Source organism: Schistocerca cancellata, unplaced genomic scaffold, assembly GCF_023864275.1.
Source record: "Schistocerca cancellata isolate TAMUIC-IGC-003103 unplaced genomic scaffold, iqSchCanc2.1 HiC_scaffold_463, whole genome shotgun sequence".
Classification (NCBI taxonomy): domain Eukaryota; kingdom Metazoa; phylum Arthropoda; class Insecta; order Orthoptera; family Acrididae; genus Schistocerca; species Schistocerca cancellata.
The window spans coordinates 15001-20000 of record NW_026046480.1 but is presented as its reverse complement, the minus strand read 5'-3'; the positions used below and the strand labels follow the sequence as shown (position 1 = coordinate 20000).

At 53.5% G+C, this 5000-nt stretch overlaps 1 non-coding gene across 1 annotated transcript in view; it reads left to right on the top strand.

The window, feature by feature from the left end:
- Window positions 1–4378: 4378 nt before the first annotated feature.
- The window catches only part of LOC126126712 (small subunit ribosomal RNA), a 1909-nt gene continuing 1287 nt past the window's right edge, over window positions 4379–5000 (top strand). Inside the window, exon 1 of the ribosomal RNA XR_007526837.1 lies at window positions 4379–5000. This exon is cut by the window's right edge and continues 1287 nt beyond it. This is a non-coding gene — a ribosomal RNA (small subunit ribosomal RNA).

The window sequence follows — 5000 nt, the reverse complement described above, 5'->3', positions numbered from 1 at the left end:
CAACGTCCACAATAAACAGACCATACCGCCCTCTATGGGACGACGCTGACACCGCCACCCACAGACAACACAACACAGCCATCTATGAGAATGTGACCAAACTACATTGCCGTCTGGCCCAGAAACGACACCTCCATCTACAGGAATCCAACGGAACTACACCAACCATACTGCCAAACCACAGCATCGCCATCTATGACAATGTGACGAAACCACATGCAATAGCCCCATCTACGCGAATCGGACGACACGACGTCCACCATGTCGCGCGCAACACGAAAACCAAATACCGCCATCTGCAAGTCTCCCGAAACATGACCTGCTGCACCGACGATACCGCCATCTATGAGACGCCACCCGACTACGACATCGCTAGGTCCCACAGTACCCATTTTCCGACGCCACCCACAAAGCCTGCATCATCTGTCCACCACAGGAACCCGAACGCCAGTGCCTGCGTCGCACGAAGTAGTCAACCGACAATCACCCCACCCGCACCCGCACCCGCACCCGCACGTGCCCCACCCCAACCGCCGAAATCGCAACTCCAGCGGATGAACGGCGGACTCTTCCCGCACTCGTACGTTGCAATCCACCCCTATATCTTGCGTTTCACGAAGAGTTATATCCAATATGCCAAATTCCCGCTGTCCCTATACATGCTGTAAGTCTGTGCACACAATATGAACCACACCTCAGCGAGACACTCTATCACACATTACTCTCTGCCTGTAACAGACACAGATACAATATGTAAGCACCAGCATGGACCAACGTCCGGTGCATCCTCTCCGCCACAGTACACCATCCACACTATGATAACCACACCAGGGAGTCCAATTCTAAAATAGAATATCCCACCCGTCCGACATCCACAACTGCTCAGATAAGCCACCAACACCCACACATGTCCTACACAGGGGTGCACCCAACACCACCACACTGCCACCTGTTACGGCACAGAAACAATGGCAGGAATGAATCACACAGGTGTGCCGCAACCACAGACGCGGCGCGCCTCCAGTCACGAGCGAAAAGCGCATAAGCGCATCCTGACGAGACATAACTGCTGTGACATACTGACGCTGCCTCAGACATTCACTTACAATGATCACTACCAACGAACCTCGGCCCCCCCCCCCCCAACAACACACTCTCTTACCACGTTGTGTACTGTAATCCAACCCATTTCGCACCTTAACCTAACCCATTTTGCACCTTAACCTAACCAAATTCGTAACGCAATTTGTACCACAATTTCTACCGCAATGTAACGCAATTTGTACCGCAATGTAACGCAATTTGTACCGCAATGTAACGCAATTTGTACCGCAATGTAACGCAATTTGTACCGCAATGTAACGCAATTTGTACCGCAATGTAACGCAATTTGTACCGCAATGTAACGCAATTTGTACCGCAATGTAACGCAATTTGTACCGCAATGTAACGCAATTTGTACCGCAATGTAACGCAATTTGTACCGCAATGTAACGCAATTTGTACCGCAATGTAACCCAAGTTGTGCCTTAACCTAACCCAAGTTGTGCCTTAACCTAACCCAAGTTGTGCCTTAACCTAACCCAAGTTGTGCCTTAACCTAACCCAAGTTGTGCCTTAACCTAACCCAAGTTGTGCCTTAACCTAACCCAAGTTGTGCCTTAACCTAACCCAAGTTGTGCCTTAACCTAACCCAAGTTGTGCCTTAACCTAACCCAAGTTGTGCCTTAACCTAACCCAAGTTGTGCCTTAACCTAACCCAAGTTGTGCCTTAACCTAACCCAAGTTGTGCCTTAACCTAACCCAAGTTGTGCCTTAACCTAACCCAAGTTGTGCCTTAACCTAACCCAAGTTGTGCCTTAACCTAACCCAAGTTGTGCCTTAACCTAACCCAAGTTGTGCCTTAACCTAACCCAAGTTGTGCCTTAACCTAACCCAAGTTGTGCCTTAACCTAACCCAAGTTGTGCCTTAACCTAACCCAAGTTGTGCCTTAACCTAACCCACGTTGTGCCTTAACCTAACCCAAGTTGTGCCTTAACCTAACCCACGTTGTGCCTTAACCTAACCCACGTTGTGCCTTAACCTAACCCACGTTGTGCCTTAACCTAACCCACGTTGTGCCTTAACCTAACCCACGTTGTGCCTTAACCTAACCCACGTTGTGCCTTAACCTAACCCACGTTGTGCCTTAACCTAACCCACGTTGTGCCTTAACCTAACCCACGTTGTGCCTTAACCTAACCCACGTTGTGCCTTAACCTAACCCACGTTGTGCCTTAACCTAACCCACGTTGTGCCTTAACCTAACCCACGTTGTGCCTTAACCTAACCCACGTTGTGCCTTAACCTAACCCACGTTGTGCCTTAACCTAACCCACGTTGTGCCTTAACCTAACCCACGTTGTGCCTTAACCTAACCCACGTTGTGCCTTAACCTAACCCACGTTGTGCCTTAACCTAACCCACGTTGTGCCTTAACCTAACCCACGTTGTGCCTTAACCTAACCCACGTTGTGCCTTAACCTAACCCACGTTGTGCCTTAACCTAACCCACGTTGTGCCTTAACCTAACCCACGTTGTGCCTTAACCTAACCCACGTTGTGCCTTAACCTAACCCACGTTGTGCCTTAACCTGCTCTGTAATTGGCATATGACACGTTACATTAATCTAGTGTTGTCTAACCACAACCCTCTGAATATAGTTCGCTACTCGCACCGCCCACCCTCTTGTGTATCGTTTCATGTTCAACACTTCGCAAGTGTTGCTTACTTTTTACATGCTCCCGCTGTACACTGTAATGTGGACGACTGCAGGATGTACATCGCCCCCCCCTCCCCCCCCCTGCCTTCGCACGCTGGTCGTTCAGGTGCTTGCGTGTTCAATGCCCTTCGCAGCTGTTCACTGGCATTCGCATGTCGAAGCGCTCAGTCTACGTCGTGGTACGGCCTGTGTCCACTGTCCGCTGATGTCGTAAGCTTAACCCTCACATTGTACTGCACATAGGTCCGTATGTACTGAATGATACGCTGTGGCACATGTGTGACCGTACAACGACTGCGCCCAACAACAGCGAACCATACGGTCCAAATGTTGTGCACTCAGCCACGTGCCGTCTCCCCATAACAGCTACATTGCAGTGTGGTACGCCATAGAGACGTGTGGGAGTAACGGACGCCCTGGATGGCGATCAGCATGAGCCGTCTGTTGATGTAGTGGCGCGTGTATTCAAACGTAGTCGTCTCTTCTCACACAGTGTGATAGCATGGTGCACCGCGTTCCACATCTGCGACATGGTACAGATGCTGGTTGACAGTCGGTGTCGTAATGGACATCGCATACGTAGGGGGCCACCTCCCACGTGTTCTCTAGTCGTGCACATTTTGTTGCGTGTATGTGGGCAGACGTAGTGTGTCGTGGCACCTAACAGACAGGTATGCAATAATCGTTGCATTTGCAAACTGGGATGGACGTCTACGTTTGCTGGTGACGTTACGCAAATGAACAACTGGTAAACCCATTGTGGTGCGGTTGTTGTTGCTGGAGGTAAATCAGTAAGGGCAAATCTGTGTGTGAAGCGATACGCGGCGGTGGCTGGGTGGGACCGTCCCCGGCCGGTGAGGGGGGGCCGCCCGGCGTGCTGGCCGCGCGGTGCGTGGGCGCACGCGCTACAGCCGGCTGGTGGGGGCGCCCAGTGGCAGGCGCGCCGGCCGACGGACGCGGCAGGCGGCGCAGCTGCGCGCCGGGGCACCCTGCGCGCGGCGCCGGGCGGCCAAAGTGGGTCCTCGCGGGCCCGGTGCGAAGCGCGGTGGACATCTGCAGTGTGCTGGTCCGACTGAGGACTGTGTGCGTTGAGGATGCGCCGCCGCCCGGCACTCGGCGCCGCGACGCCGTCTGCTGCTCGGTCGCCCCAGCGGTTCTCGCTGGTGGTTTGTATCGCAGTTGTGCAGACGTGTTGGCACGTGCGCTGTGCTGGGAGAGTTCGCTTCGGCACCCACGTGGGGCCTTTGCCCTTCTGTGGCGCTGGCGTTGGAGCTGCCGGTCACCGTAGGTGGCGCGTGTTGTCTCCCGCCGGCAATGCCACGACAGCACGCTCCCGGGCCTCTGTCGGCAGCGGCAAGCTCAGTTGGGAGCACGGGTGGTCGCACCTAAAGCGTCTACTCGCCTAACTCCGGGCGATTGCGCCTCTCTCGAACCCGACCAAGTACTTAGGACGGCGCTGCGCGCCGCCGGGACCTGAGAGGGTTTCGAGGTGTATTGTGCAGGGGAGCTCAGCCTCCTCCTGTTTGCAGAATAATTGAGCGGACGCTTGCGTGTTCGCGCGGGCCCCTGGGACACACTCCCGGGCGGCCGGCTGCTCAGCTCTAGTTGACGCAGCTCCCTGGTTGATCCTGCCAGTAGTCATATGCTTGTCTCAAAGATTAAGCCATGCATGTCTCAGTACAAGCCGCATTAAGGTGGAACCGCGAATGGCTCATTAAATCAGTTATGGTTCCTTAGATCGTACCCACGTTACTTGGATAACTGTGGTAATTCTAGAGCTAATACATGCAAACAGAGTCCCGACCAGAGATGGAAGGGACGCTTTTATTAGATCAAAACCAATCGGTCGGCTCGTCCGGTCCGTTTGCCTTGGTGACTCTGAATAACTTTGGGCTGATCGCACGGTCCTCGTACCGGCGACGCATCTTTCAAATGTCTGCCTTATCAACTGTCGATGGTAGGTTCTGCGCCTACCATGGTTGTAACGGGTAACGGGGAATCAGGGTTCGATTCCGGAGAGGGAGCCTGAGAAACGGCTACCACATCCAAGGAAGGCAGCAGGCGCGCAAATTACCCACTCCCGGCACGGGGAGGTAGTGACGAAAAATAACGATACGGGACTCATCCGAGGCCCCGTAATCGGAATGAGTACACTTTAAATCCTTTAACGAGTATCTATTGGAGGGCAAGTCTGGTGCCAGCAGCCGCGGTAATTCCAGCTCCAATAGCGTATATTA